Source organism: Cyprinus carpio, chromosome A1, assembly GCF_018340385.1.
Source record: "Cyprinus carpio isolate SPL01 chromosome A1, ASM1834038v1, whole genome shotgun sequence".
Taxonomy (NCBI): Eukaryota; Metazoa; Chordata; class Actinopteri; order Cypriniformes; family Cyprinidae; genus Cyprinus; species Cyprinus carpio.
This window is the reverse complement of record NC_056572.1, coordinates 34,995,913-35,018,551: the sequence shown is the minus strand read 5'-3', so window position 1 is coordinate 35,018,551 and position 22,639 is coordinate 34,995,913. Positions and strand designations below refer to the sequence as shown.

The 22,639-nt window shown below is 35.9% G+C and overlaps 1 protein-coding gene across 1 annotated transcript in view; it reads right to left on the bottom strand.

The window, feature by feature from the left end:
- LOC109101233 (adhesion G protein-coupled receptor E3-like) overlaps positions 1-22,639 on the bottom strand; it is a 30,394-nt gene that overhangs the window by 4,485 nt on the left and 3,270 nt on the right. The window lies entirely within an intron of this gene.

The window sequence follows — 22,639 nt, the reverse complement described above, 5'->3', positions numbered from 1 at the left end:
ATGACTATGATCAGACTGTTGAATTTGTGCTCATTTCACTAATATCACTGTAAAACCCGACAAGTAACTTAACTCAAATCGTTTGTGGAAACCGATTGCCTTAAACCATTTAAGTTTTAAAACGAACAGTTATGAGTACTCTGAACTTAATTCAGTTGAGTTCACTGAAAGAAGACATACATTGCAGTTAAGTAATTAAGTGATTAATTGAGTGATAATTGAGCATTAGTGATGAACAGCTGCTGTTAACAAACAGAATTACTGAAGAAAAGAGAAACACAAGAACTACAACTGACTTCAGACACAGCCTTAGATGAAATCAACTGAAATAAAATACATTAAATCTCTCAAGATCTGATTAAACAAACCCACAAACAGCATCACCAGCTCCACTTATTAATAACCAGACTGACTTTATTTCTGTCAGACGTCTACAGAAGATCTGATTGAGAATTAACTAAGGTTTAGATGTTGATTTATTGTTTCGTTTGAAGTAACCATGTTAGAGATCAGTGTTTGCTTTAGTTGAGCTCTTGACCCTTGACTTCTGTCTTAGTTTATTTTTTTCTCTGGTTGTTGTAACTATGTGTTTTTGAAACATGTTTGTTATAACTGAAAAACTTAAAGTTTGGATGATTAGTGATTAATAAGTATATTTATCTTAATATAACTTGTACACAGACAGTCAAAATGCAGCAAAAATAATAATAATAATTGCCTGCAATGATCTACAACTGAACGTTTCACATTGTTTTACCCCTCGTCTCTATTTAGACACAAACACTCACACATCTGTTTAATTCTACAGATCCACAAACACTCAAGTCAAGTCAAGTCAAGTCAAGTCTGCTTTATTGTCAATTCTTCCACATGTACAGTACATACATACAGAGAATCAAAATTGCGTTACTCTCAGACCCCCGGTGCATACAGATAACACTAACAGTAGAGCCTAAAAATCTAGATCAAATATAAAATATAAGATAAAAACTATACAATAAGGGAACGTAAAAAAGACATAATAGAAAAAATAAAATAAAAATAAGGTTAAATAAAAGCAGCGCAAGGCACATGGCAGATAGAGTGCAAACCAGTGAACAAACAGTGCAGATAAAAAGATTTTTTTAGTGCATAAAAAAATAGCTTATTCAGTCTGATTAAAAGTGACAAAGTGACAAAGGGCTCAGAGCAGTTATTTTATTAAACTGACTGATGAGGAGGTAGAATGATGTCAGATCCATGGTGAATGAGGTAGTGAGCAGACCACTGCTGCACAAAGTGACTGGTGCATGACATTCGTATGTTAGAGGGAGGGGGGGTTCATAGTTCAGTGGTGCCTGAGGCAGAAGAGGGACGGGGGGGTAAGTTCGGGAGCGAGTTCAGCTTCCTGACAGCCTGATGGATGAAGCTGTCCTTCAGTCTGCTGGTCCTGGCCTGGAGACTTCGCAGTCTCCTCCCTGATGGCAGCAGACTGAAGAAGCTGTGTGACGGGTGAGTGGGATCACCTGCAATGCAGAGGGCTTTTCGAGTGAGACGGGTTCCATAAATGTCCTGGAGGGAGGGGAGAGAGACACCAATGATCTTCTCAGCTGCTCTCACTATGCGTTGCAGAGTCTTCCGGCAGGACGCGTTGCAGGCGCCATACCACACAGTGATGCAGCTGGTCAGAATGCTCTCGATGGTGCCTCTGTAGAAGGTGTACATGATGGGGGGTGGGGCTCTGGCTCTCCTCAGTTAGCGGAGGAAGTAGAGACGAACCTCTTACATCTTGAACATTGCTGCAGTGTTGTCGGTCCAGGAGAGGTCCTCTGTGATGTGCACACCCAGGAACTTGGTGCTGCTCACTCTCTCCACAGTCGCACCGTTGATGGTCAGAGGAACATGCTGAGTGTGCGCTCTCCTGAAGTCCACAACAATCTCCTTCGTCTTCTCCACGTTCAGAGAGAGATTGTTGTCACTGCACCACCCGGCCAGGCGGCTCACCTCGCTCCTGTAGTTTGTCTCATCTCTGTTGCTAATGAGACCCACCACAGTCGTGTCATCCGCAAACTTAATGAAGAGGTTGGAGTTGTGTGACGGTGTGCAGTCGTGGGTCAGCAGAGTGAAGAGGAGGGGGCTCAGCACACATCCTTGGGGGGCCCCAGTGTTCAGTGTGATGGTGCTGGATGTGTTGCTGCCGACACGTACTGCCTGAGGTCTTCCAGTCAGAAAGTCCAACAGCCAGTTGCACAGCGAAGTGTTGAGCCCCAGCTCGACCAGTTTGTGAATGAGCTGTTGAGGGATGATTGTGTTGAATGCTGAACTGAAGTCTATGAACAGCATTCTGACGTATGAGTCTTTTTCCTCTAGATGTGTGAGTGCTGAGTGGAGGGTAGTTGAGATGGCATCATCGGTCGACCGGTTGGACCGATATGCAAACTGGAATGGGTCCAGGGAGGGGGGGAGGGCAGACTTGATGTGGTGCATGACTAGCCGTTCGAAGCACTTCATGAGGATGGGAGTAAGTGCAACAGGACGGTAGTCATTGAAGCATGATGGAGATGGCTTCTTCGGGACTGGAATGATGGTGGTAGCTTTGAAGCATGTGGGAACAACAGCTTGACTAAGTGAGATGTTGAAAATGTCTGTGAACACATCAGTGAGTTCTGCTGCACAGTCTCTCAGTACACGCCCAGGAATGTTGTCAGGACCCGGAGCTTTGCGTGCATTGATCCTGCTGAAGGATCTCCTCACGCTGTCCGGGGTCAGCATCATCACCTGGTCACTGGGAGGAGGTGGAGTCTTCTGTGCAGTGGAGCTGTTTTGTGCCTCAAAGCGAGCGAAGAAGGTGTTCAGCTCGTTCAGCAGAGAGATGTTGCTGTCACAGGTCCGCTGTGGGGGCTTGTAGTCCGTAATGGTCTGTATCCCCTGCCACAGGCTCCGAGTGTCTCTGCTGTCGCTGAATTGATGGGCTATCCTCCTGGAGTACTGTCTCTTAGCCTCTCTGATGCCGTGGGATAGGTTGGCCCTGGCTGTTCTCAGGCCCCCCTCGTCTCCAGCTCTGAAGGCAGCGTTCCGCGTCTCCAGGAGTCTGTAGACTTCCCCTGTCATCCACGGCTTCTGGTTGGCCCGGACAGTAATGGTTTTTTGTGACTGTTACCTCCTCAATACACTTGGTGATGTAGGCAGTGACAGTCTCCGAGTACTCCTGGAGGTCAGTGGAGTTATTATAAGTGGCAGCCTGCTTAAACATATTCCAGTCAGTTGTATCAAAGCAGTCCTGAAGAGCCTCAGACGATCCTTCTGGCCACACTTGAATCTGTTTCTGAACTGGTTTGGCGACTTTAACGAGCGGTCTGTATGCAGGCATTAGCATGACAGTGATGTGGTCTGAGGCACCGAGGTGGGGGAGGGGGAGGGCTTTGTAAGCTCCTCTCTGTGTGGTGTAAACAAAGTCTAAAATGTTTTTACCTCTTGTTGGAAAGTTAATGTGTTGGTGTATTTTAGGAAACACACTCAAAACACACTCAACAGAGGAAACATCAGACTACATTACCAGCTGAGCTCGTCTCTGGTCTGACTGTTGTAACAGTGCTGATGATGTTAGTAACAGTTGAAAAAAAGCTCAATATTAAAGAAAATACAAATGACACATGAAAATATAATTACCTGACAGCACAATGAATAATGGTGAGCTATAACTAACTAACTCACAGACATGCACACAGATATGATCAAGTGAAAGGAAAAATATTTATTTCATGCATGATTTAGATTTGTGATTTATCAAATGTATTCAGAACTAATCGAAATACGGAAATCAAATGATTTGTTTGTGAATCAGATATCACTATCATTCAGCTTACTCTACATTTCATGCTATTTTTTGCAGTCTGCAGTCACAAATAATGAAAGGGTCTGGAACAATGTATCAAAATAAAAGTATTAATCTACTTGAGAAAACAACAGTGTCTTTGTTACTTAATGACTATATGCACAAGAAGCTCATTCAGCCTTTTTTGGGGTAATAGAATCAGGTGAACATGTCTGTTCCTGATATCAGCATAAACTGCTGCTGAACTGTTACAGGTCAGAAAGTAAGTCAACAGAGACACAGTGTGTTACATTACCAGTGGAGATGGTCGCTGCTGTGACGGCTGTAGAGCTGGTGTTAATGCTGCTAACATCTGAAAGTTTAGATGAATAGTGATTAATGAACAGAGATACAAATATCATGAATGTGTAGAAAGAGCTCATGTAAATATAATCACCTGCACAGTATGCTGAACTGCAGAAAGTTGGACTAACCAGCTCATAGACATAAAAATTTCCTGGACATGCTTTGACTTTAATGGGGTAAGACCCGAAATAGCAGCAGTAATTGTTCCAGTTACCGCAGACATCTCGAGTGACTACTCCATCCATAACTGTTGGGTGTCCACCACGAATCCACAGTGGGGCATTAGTGCCACAGCTATACTGAGCAACACATGTGTCTGGGATGTGAGCGCTCACACCGTTAATGAAGAGATGATACCAGCCGCTCCAGCTGACTGAGGTGTCACAGGTGTAGTAATTTGTATTATTGGTGGCTCTCCATGGATTATAAAGCACAGTGTAGTTGTAACAGGGGTCAGCAGAATAAGAATCTATTAAGAAAACATTTGAAAAGTAAAAAAAAAAAAAATTAAATTAAAATAATTTTGAACAGAACCTGCTGCTTTTAAAATATTGTTCCTAAAAATAAGAGTCCCGCACCCAGAGTCCCGCATTCTCAGTCCCCTCGTTTTTCGAGACAGCCCCTACTATCAAACTGGATCGGATAAACGTGAAGAACCGAAACGTGAGTATCGTCAATTTTATTCAATGATTTCTTTTTTTTTTTTTTTTTTTTTTTTTTTTTTAAATCAAACTACTTTATAACTCATCGATACACCAACATATGAATAGTCTATTTAATATTTGTAAAGATAGTTTGTAACAAAATTTGAGCCGTTAATGTATGTGTAGTGGGATTGCCCCTTTAAAAATGGCGCACTGATTGCATAAGGTGGGTGGGTATGTCAGGTAATTATGTAGCTATATAGACACAGCACACAGGTGAGATGTAGTTTCCTCATGACTTTGTATCGATGTGACCTGTTTGCGTAGGTCTTGTATCTCCTTCACTCCTCGGTAAAGGTAGGTTTTGTTCAGCTGGAGAATTATAGATGGAAGGGAATTATAAACTTAGAATATGGGTGTTTGTGGGAATTTAACTTAATTCACATGCTTGATTTAATGGGCTTGTTCGGTGTAATTTTAGATTAGATAGTTAGTGAGCATGTGAGTGTTATGCACGTCAAAGGTAATTTTATTTTTCCCTTACCCTATTTGTGTGAAAAAAAAAAAAAAAAAAAAAATATATATATATAATATATATATATATATATATATATATATATATATATATATATATAATATAATATATATATAATTTTTTTTTTTTTTTTTTTAAATGTTAGAGGAGTGGGGAGGAATTAAATGAAAACATCTTTATTTGTTTTACAGAAGTTGCTAGCTGCTGCTTTGCTGTGGCTTAAATGCTGTTTCCAGTTTTGGGACGCAGGATTTTTGTGTGCACGCGATTGCATTGAACGTCTTGGCTATTCCCTGTATCAACGTTCGCGTTGGATGCGCTGTAAAACCGTGGCCTTTGATTCTGGCGCCACCTGGTGTTCGCTGGTGTAATTTAATCGTGTTTGTTCATTGTTTTGTGTATTTTGTTCAAGTGTGTGTGCAATGGAGTTTGATTGAAATTAATTTTGTTTCAGTTTAGTTTGCTTTATTGTATTTTATTTATTAGGTTTTGTTTATTAACCAATTTATTTAGTTTATATTATTTGGGTTGGTTGTATTTCTTTGTCTTGCTTCACATTGATACTGCTCCATTACGTAGTTGAGATATTGTGGTTTATTTATTTTTGTTCTTTCTGATTTTGGTTTATTTGGTTGATGTGGAGTGGGTTTAAATTATTGTACTTTTGGTTTTGATTTGTTTGAAGTGTTGTGTGTTTTTTTTTTTTTTTTTTTTTTTAATCATGGAGCAGTGAAATGTTATGCCAAGACATAATTCCAAAGAAAGAAACCTCCTTGTTTAGTCTGTTTTTGTGAACTGTTTCTTTGTGTATTAGATTTCTTTTCTTGTTGGGTGTGTGTGTGTTTGGCCAGGGGTGGGTGACTCATGAGAACTGACTAACGAAGCCCATTGGGCTGATTCATTCACATTGACATTTGATGGCTAACGTTAGCCTTTAACCTTGGACTTTTTGTAGACAAGCCATTGTAAAAATTTGATTAAAATTAGTTGACATTAAAGTAGACCAATTAAATACATTGTGTGTTAATATCAAAGAATGCCATCATTAATTATTTAATCAGATTTACCGTTTTACCTTTTTTTTTTTTTTTTAATTATCTGACCTTTTCTCCTAAAACCATAAATTGAATTAATTAATTCCAGAGAAATTATTTTACTTTATATAATTTATGTAGACTACTTAAATTAGTTCTTATAAGTATTAAAATGGATCAATATTAATTTAACTGTGATATGAAGTTGTTGCCAGCCATTTACAACTCATACAATTGCCTAATAATCAAATGTACTATGCCTTCACTATGTATTAACTAGTCAATGGTGTTAACGTGAGCTAGAATGTGTCATTTGGCCTTTTTTTGGGTTCCTTGTTATAATTTGTATTAACTGAAATTGACTGAAAAATATTATTTATTATTACACAATATTTATGACAATGGCATTCATCTTTTATTTTTCAGTGAAGTTGATGAATTTGACAGGGCGATTGCAAAACGAATGAGAAAAGAAGCAGCATTCGCCTACCAGAAAGTAATTAATTTACCTTATGCGTTTACATTTTACATTTATTCATTTAGCAGACGCTTTTATCCAAAGCAACTTATAAATGTGGAGTTTTTTTTAATGCAATAGAAGATGAAAAGTAAAGTCACTAACATAATTCTTTCTTCCTTTTTTCTTTGCTTTGTCCTGTTTACAGCAAGATGACGGTGATCAAAGTGATCTTTAAATAAAGTAAAGAATTGTTTATTAGTGGTGTTTTGTCTATTCTTATTTGAGTTTCGCTTCACATCCAAAATATCAAAAAACTGGTTTTGAAATGTTAGCATGGTATAATGTTAATTAGACCATTATAGGTTGAACTGAAAGAAAAATTGGAATTTGAAAAAAAAAAAAAAAACATTGTAGCAATATAATATCACATAATATTTTTCAGAAAATAGTTCAATCTGTAATTGTATCCCTTACATCAGTAATTTTCTTTCAATTACACCCACGCTCAAAAAAAATACTAGTGGGTAATTTGTTAGTTTGAGAACACAATGAGTTTTTTTGGCACATGCATTAAGCAGGAAACGCAAATATTTATTTGGATAACTTTAAAAAGAGACCGTAATATTGCATCCTATAATGTTTTCAATGGCATTTGGATAAGAGTGTTATACGATCTTCCGAATAGCAGGAGGCGCTCTCTTGAAAAACGAGGGGTCTGAGAATGCGGGACTCTGGGTGCAGGACTGTAGATGCAGGCTCTGAGTCTGCAGCTTCATAATGTTGAAAAATAATTCTGTAGTAATTCAGTAGCATTTATGCATTTTGGGGGGAGCCTGAATAATCAGATCACTGATAAGTTAAATGGGTCATGACATGGTTTTTTTATTTATTTATTTATTTATTTATTTATTTTATTTATTATGTTCCCTTAGGTGCAATTATAATATTACTATAGTTTTCTGAAAAAAAAAGGTGATTTTTGACCTTTTTCTATCCTGTTTCTCATCCTCTGAACTCTTAAAGGGGAAAACACCCCAAAACCGACTGTTTGAGTCTGTGTAACCGCCCACTGTTATGATTGGCTAACATTAGATGTCTGAGTGGGTCGGTCAGCTTGACAGGCTACATCTAACACGGGGCCTGAACATGACAGACTCTGAAAACAATATGCAAGTAAACTAAGTAAAAACACTGTGATTATTCATTATGAATTATACTACATACAACGTTTCAAAAAGTAGTTTTTACATGAAATACATTACTTACAGTTTGCAGTGTCATTGTTGGATTCAGAATAGTCGGCACAGCCTGATCTTTGAGCAAAAGTTTTCTGGCAAAGCCAGCATCACACTGTGATTTGTTCTCAAAACTCATCCGTGAAATGTAGTGAACACACGTGTAAATTAAAACTGATGTCACTGTGACGTTTGCATAAAATAAACTGAATCCATTTTTCATTGATGCCTGTGGGTGTGACAACTATGCGATGATGCAAAATTTAAGCCCTGTTCAGACTACAAGCAACAAAGTGACACGATCCCATTCATTTCAATGGAGAGCTGACGATTTCCGGTGACACGAGCGACATGATATGAACATAACCAATTTAAGTATATTATGTATTATAATAAATACCTGCAGAGGGTGCCAACGGCCTGACGATGCTTCACTTTACAGCATGATTTAGGACGTTTAAATCAATGTAATTTTAATATTTGGCCACCTGCAAACTCAGAGCGAGGGTTTTAACTTTTATATTTTGATGTATTCTCCTGTGTTGGCATAGGTTTATAAAATCTACTCTACGTTATAAATCTACTGAGATAACAAGCACTGTTTTCCCAGATAAATGTTAAGCAACACAAACTAACAGCATATGCAGAGGAAGAGTTTGTGGACCAAGCTGCTGAGATAAATGATAACAGTGCAACACAAAACACGTCAGACTTTATATGTATTACCAAATAAAACCCAAACAAACAGCACATGCAATAAAAGAGCGAACAATATAATGCAAGCACTATCAAAGGTTTTACCACAAACTCAACTTTATACTAATATCGTGAGACCGCTTTTCACCTCAAGGAGTAATATCGCGAGATCTCGTGCTCTGCTAAAAGCCAGGCGAAATGGCTCTCTATCAGGGGGGCAGGGTTTCATATTTTATTAAAGCATCCCTGGGCGCCGCCATTGGCTAGCGGACCCCCACCTGCTGTTAGCATCCCATTGACTCCCATTCATTTTGGCGTCACTTTGACAGGAAATAACTTTACATCTGAGGTGTTTACAGACTCTATTTGTCCATTCATTATTTCTAAAGAAACACGAAAATGTATAAAAGGCCCCATTACCTTGCATCTTATGTTATGGCCCCGTAGAAGCAGTTTTTGTAAAAATAGGCTAACGATTGCATCATAACCTGCGACTCTCTGTCACACAGTAGAGAAATTACCGTATGGACAGGAGGAGAAGCTCGCAGGCAATCTTTTACTGTCTATGAGGCTATCGGGGGGACGTGGAGGCATGAAATCAAGGGAGAAGCCCAGAGAGAGTCCATAAAAGACACGGGACAAAATTATTCAACAACGTCTGCAAGATTTGGTGGGTGATTCAGATTTCTCTTGGCACAGCGATTAGAAGACTTACAATTGTCAGACAGGCTGCTCACGTGACATTTACGTCATCAAGCTGAGTTTGAGTCTGCGCAGTACGCTCGACCCCCAGGAAGTGCGTGCTTCTAATTGACTTCACTTGTCTCCATTGAATCCAACGGGGTCGCTGTGTCCATTTCTTTTACTGTCTATGCTCTGTATAGGCCTTTATCACACTTCCGCATTTGAAAAGCGGAAGATTCAAATAGAAGCGTAAAAGAACTTTCGCTGCAGCGTCTATCAACAGCTGTGCCCATAGCATGCCATTGTTGTGGATTATTTATCTAGAATTCAGCACATATATGTATTCTAAAGACACCAATCTCAGTTTACAACAATTAATTGAGTATTATGAAACGAAGTCATGATATCCCGATGCGTATTTGGAGACTTAAACAGGAGTGTGCAAGCCATGCTGTATGTGTATAGGAAATTCTTCACAGTCTGATCACCTTATTTCATTTCAGAACAGCGAGAAAAATATGCAAACAACATATCACAGTAAGGGCATACAGGTTTTTATTTATTTTTTTTTTTTTTTAGTGTATTTAATACCAACATAAAAAGAAATGTTAAACTGAATTTCATTTTGGGATGAATTATTCCTGTAATATCTAATCAACTTAACTTTCACAACTTGACCTCATCACATGGTCTTTAGAAAACACTGTGTGTTATATTACCAGTGGAGATGGTCGCTGTGTGACGGCTGTAGAGCTGGTGTTAATGCTGCTAACAGCTTAAAGTTTGGATGAATAGTGATTAATAAGCATATTTATCTTAATATATCTTGTACACAGACAGTCAAATGCAAAAAATAAAAATAAATAAATAAATAAATACATTTTTTTTACAAATGACACATGAAAATATAATTACCTGACAGCACAATGAATAATGGTGAGCTATAACTAACTAACTCATAGACATGCTCACAGATATGATCATGTGAAAGGAAAAATATTTATTTCATGCATGATTTAGATTTGTGATTTATCAAATGTATTCAGAAATCGAAATACTGAAATCAAATGATTTGTTTGTGAATCAGATATCACTATCATTCAGCTTACTGTACATTTCATGCTATTTTTTTGCAGTCTGCAGTCACAAATAATGAAAGGTTCTGGAACAATGTATCAAAATAAAAGTATTAATCTACTTCAGAAAACAACAGTGTCTTTGTTACTTAATGACTATATGCATCTGAAGCTCATTCAGCCTTTTTTGGGGGTAATAGAATCAGGTGAACATGTCTGTTCCTGATATCAGCATAAACTCCTGCTGAACTGTTACAGGTCAGAAAATAAGTCAACAGAGACACAGTGTGTTACATTACCAGTGGAGATGGTCGCTGCTGTGACGGCTGTAGAGCTGGTGTTAATGCTGCTAACATCTGAAAGTTTAGAAGAATAGTGATTAATGAACAGAGATACAAATATCATAAACATGTAGAAAGAGCTCATGTAAATATAATTACCTGCACAGTATGCTGAATGGCAGACAGTTGGACTAACCAGCTCATAGACATAATAATTTCCTGGACAGGCTTTGACTTTAATGGGGTAAGACCCGAAATAACAGCAGTAACTGCCAGCGTTACCACAGACATCTCGAGTGACGACTCCTTCTGTTACTTTTGGGTGTCCACCACGAATCCACAGTGGGTAATAAGTCCCACAGCTACACAGAGCAACACACGTGTCTGGGATGTGAGCGCTCACACCGTTAATGAAGAGACGATACCAGCCGCTCCAGCTGACTGAGGTGTCACAGTTGTAAGAATTACATTGTATGCCGTTGGCTCTCCATGGATTATCAAGCACAGTGTAGCTGTAGCAGGGGTCAGCAGAATGAGAATCTATTAAGAAAACATTTGAAAAGTGAGAAATAATAATAATAATAAAGAACCTGCTGCTTTTAAAATACTGTTTCTAAAATTAATTCTGTAATAATTCAGTAGCATTTATGCTTTTTGGTGGCAGCCTGAATAAATTAGATCAATGATCAGTTAAATGCCTGATTTACAGTGTTTGCAAAATACAGTTATCCCCTTCTGGTGTTAATCTTGTACTTCTGACTCCTTTAAGCAGATGAAAAATCACCATCTGTGCAATAGACAATGAAAGAGGAATTCATGAAGGAGTTCATAAAACTGTCATTATGGTTTGATTGCTATGTGTTTTCTTACTGGCCTGCACCCTCATGTCTCTGAAATATTCTGCTCTTTATCCTTTAATGCTCTGCTCAAAAAAAACTTTGAAATGTAACAGCACACCTCTTACCAACAAGATGCTTGTGTAGATAAAATGCATTGTCACAGCAGCATTACATTTTGATGTTGTATTTCATCATTTGAAATTCTATATTTTATTATTTTGTATTCATACATTCATATACATACTTTCTCTATGAATGATATACTTTATTTCATAAATGCTTTTATACTGTCTCTCTGCACAGCAGTACTCATTCTCCAGGGTTTTAGCGATCACGAAAGGACCCTGAGGTAGGCCTAAGTGTAGCAGGAAACATAGACATAATATCTAGACACCTCATTGGCTGCTGGATCGTAGGTCAACGCTGCCGCATATCATTTCAGGCAACTTGCCATAACTCTTAAGTGGACTGAAGAAAACATCCCTGACTATTTTGAGATTTTACAAACCGCCATAAAATACAAACCATTTCTCTGGAAACTGCCTTTCACGTGTAAGCCTGAATAGTTATTTTTGGATTTATTTGGTAATTATAACAATATGTTGACAGTAGTTAGCAAACAAAGCCTGGCTATTAATATTATTGTTATAATGATTATTAGGTTATTGTTTGCATTTGAACTGTTTTATTATTGCTGTTTGCAGTTGTTCAACGTTTTAAACTGTTACTCAACTTTTCAACTGTTACTATTAAAATGATGAACTGAAATTAAATATTGTATCGCTGTTTGCCATTACTGTACGATGTTTTATAAATTAACTACTTTTAAATAAACAAATAATCATATAAAAACCACTAAATTCTCATTTTTAAAGGTATTGTACAAATTCAATAAACATCTTAACAACATTAACAATATTACTCACAACTATACAAACTGTACTCGGGTACTGTTCCAACTGTACCGGTCTGCCCTATTTAACAATTAAGGCACAGGCAGAACTGATCGCAGAACTGGGATTGTGCGGGCGAGTCAGCGCTTCTTTGTGTCTGACATTCAGCATGATTCCGCCTATCTATCCCGCCTTCACTGAGAAGCACCCGGCTGCAGCCTGCAGATCGAGGCGGGGCTGCATCTGGGGCGAGGCTGCACGTGTCGGAACTGGCCCGAACTCTACAGGCAGACTCGGGCTGGTTACGGTTAACAGGAATCGGGCCAGTGCTTTACAGCCGCATCACAAACACATGCGCGAGAGCGAGCTGCGGGCCACACTCGGCCCGGAAAACACTCGCCGTTGCCGAGTCTGAGCCGAGGGCGCCGCAGGGCAGCCAAGCTCGGGCTGATTACTACATGCTATCTGGAAAGGTGTTGAAAAATCACATGCACTGAATGTAAAGATCTAATGTCAGGGCTCTCAGTCCTGCTCCTGGAGCTGGTGCCAAATAAAAATGATTATGTTTTGGAAAACAGCAAGTCAAATGTAGAATAGGGGCCACATATTTAGAATTTTTTTTATGTAGACACCCAACTGTGCAAATTCATTTATAGTCATTTTCATTTTCATTTACAGTCCTGAACCTGGAGAACCATGTTCTGCGGTTCAGCTCCAACCAGTTCCAACACACTTGCTTGGACATTGCTACTGATCCTGAAGACCTTGCTTAGGTGTGTTTATTCGGGGTAGCTAAACTTTGCAGGACACTGGCCCTCCAGGAGCAGGACTGAGAGCCCTGACATTAGCTCTTTTACATTCAGTGCAGGTGATTTATCAACACCTAGTACATCTTAAAATATACAGCTCATGAAAAATAAAAGTCCCAGATGGACAAACATTAAATGCATAAACCAGTGTGAATAAACAATATCTTAGAAGAAATTTGGAGGTAGGTTGAAAAAGCCATAATGGGAAGTTTTAAGTAGTTGTACAGCTTGAAGTGTGAAGCTTGTTCTTGTACAAAGATATGGCATATTCATGGCAGCACACATGAAATTCATGTATTTATTTGTCATTTAAACTGATATAAACAGAAAAAGAGTAGACTGATTTTTTTTAATCCTGTCACCCCTGGAGTGGACATACGTAAGTATTAAGGCCAGATAACTCAGATAATTGCTCAGATAAAGAAAGTCAATGGGATTTTTTTGGGAAGGTAATCCGACCAGTAAGAAAAGATACAGCAACGAGAGTCAGACAAGTCCGAAGGTCTGAGCGGAATTTGGTGAAACATTAAAGTTCTAGTCGATGTCAATTACTCGCATAATAAATAATAATAATGTTTAAAAATATGTTGGCTTTCTCAAGCCCAACAAAGAAGACTAAGAAGAGAAACATCAACCAATTTAGTATGTAATCAAACTAATAAAATTCTAAGGCATGAAAAATAGGGATTTTATTTGCCCTAAACCCTGTTAATTTTTGTCAGTAAGGTGGGTTCACTGATTCTACCTTCTCTCTTCTTTCTATCTCATTCTTTTCATTTGAACTGAGTTGGCTACACATGCTTACATTCATAAATTTAAACTTTATTTCTAATTTATTTCATAAATGTAACTTTATTAATTTTCACAATTATTTATTAATGTCACACACACATACCTACACTGTAAAACCCGACACTTAACTCAAACCGTTTGAGTAAACAGATATCCTTAAAAACCTGACAAGTTAGGTTTACTCAAACCGTTTGTGGAAACCGATTGCCTTAAACCATTTAAGTTTTAAAAACTTAACAGTTATGAGTACTCTGAACTTAATTCAGTTGAGTTCACTGAAAGAAGATATACATTGCAATTAAATAATTAAGTGATTAATTGAGTGATGATTGTGAATTAGTGATGAACAGCTGCTGTTAACAAACAGAATCACTGAAGAAAAGAGAAACACAAGAACTACAACTGACTTCAGACACAGCCTTAGAGGAAATAAACTGAAATAAAATACATTAAATCTCTCAAGATCTGATTAAACAACCCCACAAACAGCATCACCAGCTCCACTTATTAATAACCAGACTGACTTTATTTCTGTCAGGACGTCTACAGAAGATCTGATTGAGAATTAACTAAGGTTTAGATGTTGATTTATGTTTTCATTTAAACTAACCATGTTAGAGATCAGTGTTTGCTTTAGTTGGGCTCTTGACCCTTGATTTCTGTCTTAGTTTTTTCTTTGGCTGTTGTAACCATTTGTTGTAACTCAAAAGCCCAGAAAAAAATATCATCAGCTGTTATACACACACACTCTTAGAAGCTGCTTTTATCCAAAGCAACTTACAGTGCATTCAGGTTAGCATTTTTTTTTAATCTGACTTGTACCTAGATGTTGGTTGATATACTGTATATTGGTGATGATGATCATTGATTATTGAACTGTTTGGAGTCTAATCTCTGATGAAAGGGGTGTTGTGTAATTAGTCAGATTAATTACAGTAAAAGTGATTCTAAGAGCCAGTGGCTTTGTGATAATCAGTTAATATAAAGAATCTTCCAAACAGTTTGGTTTTTTTATGGTGTCACTTAGTCACACACAGACATCAATAATCAGCATATGAACCTCAACAATGGTGACCATAAAAAAACAACAACAACAAAAAAAAAAAAAACAATGCAGCAGAGCATGCTGGGAGCCATGGATGGGTTTTGTATTACAATAGTACCCAGCATGCATTGCAGCATGTTTTTTTTTTTTTTTTTTTCGTCACCATTGTTGAGGTTCATAGTCTGATTATTGATGTCTGCGTGTGACTAATTGACACCATAGAACACCAAACTGTTTGGAAAGTCTTTTATATTAACTGATTATGAAAGAACCACTGACTTTTTTAATTGTTTTCATTGTAATCAACTGAACTAACTATAGAACACCTATTTAGTCAGATTTTGAACTCTGAACAGCTCCATAATTGATTATCATCACCAATATGCTGTATAATAACTAGTGGTGGAAATTATGATTCTTTCAAGAGATTCGTTCATTTTCAGTTCGTTCACCAAAATGATTCGTTCAGATTCATTCACTGATTCGTTCAGTGACCATTTCTTCATATTACACAAAATACGCCAACAGATGGCGAAAAACAGTGTCTTATGTGTTGTCTTAAGGCAACGAACGTATTCCTTTGTTACAAAAACTGATTTGGCTTTATTAAAATGGGTGCATAATCGCATTAAATAAATAAAAAAAAAAGTCTAAATAAGTTGTTCAGATGAACAAAGCACGAGGTTTTCTTTTATAATTAACATTTTAATTGTTTGGTCAGACAGTTCATACTATATTATATATTCACATTCATAAATCGGGGATTAAACGTGGAGTTATGTTCTGTATGCTAAATATGAAAACAAGCGTATGTGCACAGTACCTATAACTGCGCTTTGCTTTTTGCGAGAATGACAGATGGCCGACTGACCCGGTTTACTCTCATTCATTTCATTCAGGAACGAGATGTATCAATTCATTAAACTCGTTCACGAACGACATGTACCAGTTCAAGTCATTTCATTCATGAATGAGATGTACCAAATCATTCAACTCGTTCACGAACGACAAGATCTCTCGATTTGGTTCAGACTCATATGAAACTCGTTCAGTGAAGGGCGTATTCGTTCACTACATTCAAGTCACATCTCATACTCGAAGGCTATTGGCTCGAGGTTGAGTAACTCTTTGACAGGATGAAACAGTTCACAGAGCTACGGTTCACCGAGCTGCGCATGCGCTGCTAATAGCGCCGCGCTGCTGTGGAGGGAGAAATTTCAGTGAACGAGAAATATGAGTCAATGGTTTACATGAACGAGAACAATTCGTTCACCTAAAAGATTCGTTCAAAAAGAACGATTCGTTCACGAACGACACATCACTAATAATAACCAATACCTGATCATATTTTCTCTGGGCTTTTTGAGTTATAACAAACATGTTTCAAAAACACATGGTTACAACATCTAAAAAAAAATAATTAAGACAGAAGTCAAGGGTCAAGAGCCCAACTAAAGCAAACACTGATCTCTAACATGGTTACTTCAAATGAAACAATAAATCAACATCTAAACCTTAGTTAATTCTCAATAAGATCTTCTGTAGACGTCTGACAGAAATAAAGTCAGTCTGGTTATTAATAAGTGGAGCTGGTGATGCTGTTTGTTAACAGCAGCTGTTCATCACTAAAGCTCAATCAGCACTTAATTAATTACTTAATTACATAATTGCAAAGTTTTTAAAATTTTTAACTAAAAATTAAAAACAATAACTTTACTCAAACTTAACTATATACATCTACCACACATGAAAAGCAGTTTAATACCATTTGACTTAAATAAAACACGAGAGTGGTAAATGTTACAGACATATTATCATGGAACTGTTCAGTCTATTATTGATTTTTATTTCCACTTCAATTTTATCCAAAGAGACAGAACTATTTGCACAGTATTTATCAATGGGACAATATTCATACAATACTATAACCTAGAAATAATCTGTCAGTGTCAGCATACTGTAACTCGCATTAAAGGGTCACTTGCAAATCGCAGCAGCATGAATTCTGTGCCCAGCAACATCAGACTCAAATATTATGCGTAATTAACAGTGCAAATGAAATAAACCGTTTTGTAAAAAGCCATAAACCATTTTGTAAACCCCAAACGAAAAATGAGAAATTGAGCCAAAATCTAATTTTCCGTTTGCTAAACTAAATGGAAAAACGAATAAACAAGACATTTTTCCATCTCTCATTATTGCATTCCAAACAGGAAATGAAATGAACAAAACACGGACCTCAAATAATAGTAGATCGGTCCGTGTATCTTTTGGTCATTTGATTTTTTGTTTAATTTCGTAAAGTAGAAAAATGAAAAACAGCTCCTTTTTCGTTTTTTTAATTTTTTGCAAAAAACGAAAAACAAGAATTCGGCTTAATTTTTAGTTTTTCGTTCAGGGTTAGAAAAATGAATAAACAGCTTGAATAATTCGATTTCTACACGTGGGCGGGAATTCAACTCCCCTTTCTGCTGATTGGTCAGACAAAAAAAAAAAAGATCAAACTGTCATCAGTTCTTCTGCAGTTCCTCGCGGCAGAATACTAGTCCTCTGCTGCTGCTGGGGGGGGGATTTCATAGCCTACCATATTTTCCAACCTGTAAAGTCACTTTTTATCATGATATATACTGTGATTTAATTTCTAAACTGACTAAAATAAATGTAGATTTAACGTCAAATCAAGCACCTTAATGTAGTACTTTTGGTTCAAAAATAGGCGCATCAAGCAGCCTACTAGCTGTGTATTGGTTCATGTTTTTCAACGGGACGACATTTTGTAGTCATTTTGAATGTACACAAATAAAAATATGCATTTTACCATATGACTATAAATGACAACTTATTAAATTATTTCCCCTCTTGAGGAACAAATCCAGGTGAACATCAACTAATTCTCAATATTAAATAAATAAACTGTTTAGATTGCTGCATATTTCCTGTGCACTTCAATACTGGTCTGTGCTTGACAGTAGACACGTTTTTTCTGTTTTATTTAACTAGGGTAACTAGTCAGATGTTGTTCTAAAGGCTTATTAGGTCTACCTTCTTTTTTTTTCGAAACACACACACAAAAAAATGTCCTGCTCGCACTTACCCATTTAAAGGCAGAGAACGGTGACTTCCACTTTTCATTCTTTTAAGCGGATGCAAATCTGTCATAAAATAATATGCATCTCGTGGCGTATGCTATATTCCAAACGTTCTGAAGGTATACAGTAAGGTTTGGTGAGAAACAAACCAAATGGCAAACCATTACATTATGTAAATCTTGTGTTACATTCCTGTATGCGAGTGCACAAGTGTCAGACTAAATCACACTACAGTTACTTTTTTATAGATTACCTATTATTCACACAATAGAAATAAATGATTCATCGTTTATTGATTCTCTCTAATTCCTCTTTTTTTTTTTTTTTTTAAATGTTCCTTTCTAAAATAGTCTACCGCTTATATACACTCAGAAAGTCTTCAAGTTTGTGGACATTCACACAGTTATCAGTCATTAATCCGGTGGCTATACAGCATTTGACCAATGGGTTTACAAAAATAATTTCAGGTTTAAGAAGTGTTTCAACATTGCATCAACTACTGATGAACACATTATTTTTTATTTAAATGATCACTCAATAGGTTAACCATGTATTATTATGTATTATTGAAAGGCTTTTGTCTTTCAAACTCATTAAAATGCACAAATTTCTCATTATTTTTTTTTGCAGGCATTCTCAAACTCTTTGTCCTCTGAACCTCTTTCACCTAACATATTTACTTTAAAGGGGTGGTCAATCAGCAATCTGTAAAAGACAATATCTCCCTTGCGTTAAACTATGAGCATCGTAACTTTGCAGATGTTTTTTATGCTCAAACAGAAACATTACACAGTAAAGTTAAAAAAAAGTGAAATCATAATCAGTGATCCTTTTAAGTACCCTCTGACATAGATGAATGGTCATGGCACAAACAAATGAAGGTAAACATAAAATATTTCATCTTTTTTAGTAAGTGTATGATTTATTTTAATTTTACATTTTTATGATTTAATTACTTTTCAGCCTTTCATTAAACTCTATCCTCTATCTATGTAATTTGGAATCAGTAACGGACAATTTGTAAGTAATCTACCCAGCTCTGAATATACCCAAGTCAATGCATTATTCTTTCCTTTTTGTATTAGTGTTTCAAATATTTATTTTGAAATAATTAATAATATTTATAATAATAATAATTAATTACTTAATTAAACAAACAAACAAACTTACTGGGGGACCAGGGTAGGATATAGCCTGCCCTGGCATGCCCAGCTGATGCAAAGCATAGAATTTATATCTTCACAGAAGAAAGCCCTAGGCTCTGCCACAGAACAGGGCTGCGTTTCCCAAAAGTTTTACTTCGTAAAAACGATAGTACGATTGATCTTAATATTACGGTCTGTTTCCCAAAAGCATCGTAACTTAAGTAGCACTTGAAAATCATCGTAGATCTACACTGTAAAAAAAAGTCTGTAGTTTTTACAAAATAATTTTGGCAGCTGTGGTTGCCAGAATACTTTTGTAAAAAATACAGAAAAACTGTAAACAAAAACACTTCCAAAAAATACAAAAAAAACATAACACTGTAAAAAAAAGTCTGTAGTTTTTACAAAATAATTTTGGCAGCTGTGGTTGCCAGAATACTTTTGTAAAAAATACAGAAAAACTGTAAAACACAATTACGGCCAAAAACTGTAAATTTTACAGTACACTGTAAAAAAAAGTCTGTAGTTTTTACAAAATAATTTTGGCAGCTGTGGTTGCCAGAATACTTTTGTAAAAAACTACAGAAAAACTGTAAACACAATTACGGCCAAAAACTGTAAATTTTACAGTATAAAACTGTTATTTACAAACAAGAAAAATTTGAATGTAAACCAGTAAATTCAACAACGCACACTGCTTATTAAAATCTGTTTTTGTATCTTTAACATACTGACAACCACCCATAATAATGCAGGTGGTAAAAGAGAAAGCCACATGAAGAATCGAAGTCTCATCACAAGTAGCTTCGCCACAAGCAGAAGTTTATATTAATATATAGAAGGTGCACAAAGTCATTCATGCAAACACAAAACACCATCATGGTGACACACGATACTTAAACAATTCAATAAACTTTCATTAAACAGCAGAAGATGTAACATAAAGCCCAAATGTACAACTGATAACAAAAAACTATTAAAAAACATGATTATTTAAAAAAAATACTTTCAAATGTGGAGCGTCACACAGGGAATTCTGGGAATATCAGTTTATCAGTTTTTGACTGTAAATTATAAATTGATTTGTTCTTTTTTTATATTTCTAAAAACTGTAAAATTAACAGCATTTTACTGTAAAATTACATGAAATGTCTGGTTAGATCTTTTACAGTTTTTCCCTGTATATAGTACAGGAACTTACTGTTAACCTATTAACACTTTTTTTTTGTAGCGTTTTTTACAAAATTGTACAGTTAAAATGACACTTATTTCTTACAGTGTACAATATGCTACAAACAAATAGCCTAAATTATAAAAAACAATTATTATTATAATTTTAGCCATATTTTTATATATATAGATAGGCAACCTCTCAGGTTCACAATTATTTTTATTTTTTGTGGAAAAAAATGTATTACCTCAATTTGCATCGTTTCATCAATCATGCTAAAATTAGTCTACAGCATAAACTGTAAAGTGACATACATACTTTATTTGTATTTTTAAAAACAACAGACCTAAAAACTTTAGTTTTTACAATATTTGCATGTCAAATTAACAAAATTGTTTTGTTATGAGTATTACAGTATTTCTCTGTTTTTGATACCAATAATTTGTAATTTTAACAAATAATTTTGATTACAATCACATATTGTTATTGTAATATATACCAAAATATTGTTGCGGAGTTTCCATAGTTTACAAAATTCCACTGTGAATTAAACTTCAACAAAAAAGAATATGTTTTGGGGTTTACAATACTTTTCTGTATGGTATTTACATAGTTTTTCTCTGTAAATTTCGGTCATTGTTTACACCTAGTAGTGTACGAGCGCTCTGGAGTAATCATAAAGCCCTAAGTGCATCGTAAGACAAACAGATTATGCGGTCACCTGCAGAACACAATCGGCAGATTACACCTTTAACTTTATATTAAGTTAAGATAATCTGTCAATGACTTCCTGATACGTTATATATATTATATATATATATATATATATATATATATATATATATATATATATAGGCCTATATATATAATAATTATTATTATATTATTATTATTATGTAAAGTACAATATTATACGTATAATGCAATATAATATAATATAATATAAAAAAATAATTCATTCATTTATTCATTCTATTTCGAACTATTACAAAATACAAAAGGAAAAAAAAAAACATAATAACTATACAAATGAGTAATATACAAAAACACAAAAACAAAAACAAACACAACTCAATCAAAATACAAATTTTTCCCCTTTGTTTTACATATATATTCAACCTGTTTCGAAAAAAAAAAAAAAATAAAATTAGAATTAAAAATTATATATATTATATTATAGTTATTATATCCGAGTTGTCTGGAACACAGCATTAGGTTAACATTTTAATAACAGAGCGTGTACTACAGTTACCGAACCATTCTAAGGTGACATTTCAGCACTTAACAAACGATAGCGACCCCATAAGTAGTACTTAAGGCTCGGCTACGTGCGAGTGTGTTAACTGCATTTTTGGGAAACGCACGTGAAACAATAAAGAACGATCGCAAAATGACTCGTAGAGAAAACGCTCTTAAGCTTCTAAGATCAATCGTTATCGGGAAACCCGGCCCAGGGTTGTGTCGAGCCATTCATTTGTCTGGTTGTTTGATGAGAAAAAGATTAAATGTAGTTGCAATAAAAAAGTTTAAGAATCTGTACAACTGCTGCTGCAGCAGAGGAGTAGTAATCTGCCGCGCAGAACTGCAGCTGATGACAGCATGGGGTTTTTGATCTTTTTTTTTTGTCTGACCAATCAGCAGAAAAGGGAGTTTAATTCCCGCCCACGTGTAGAAATCGAATATTCAAGCTGTTTATTCATGTTTTTTCTCTACCCCTGAAAGAAAAACTACAAATTAAGCCGAATTCTTGTTTTTTCGTTTTTTTTTGCAAAAAAATAAAAAACGAAAAAGGAGCCGTTTCTCATTTTTCTACTTTCAATATAAACAAAAATCCAATGACCAAAGATACACGGACCTAGATCTATGGGTCCGTGTATCTTTTGGTCATTGGATTTTTTTTGTTTAATATTGAAAGTAGAAAAAATGAGAAACGGCTCCTTTTTTCGGTTTTTTAATTTTTTGCAAAAAACGAAAAACAAGAATTCGGCTTAATTTGTAGGTTTTTCTTTCAGGGGTAGAAAAATGAATAAAACAGCTTGAATATTCGATTTC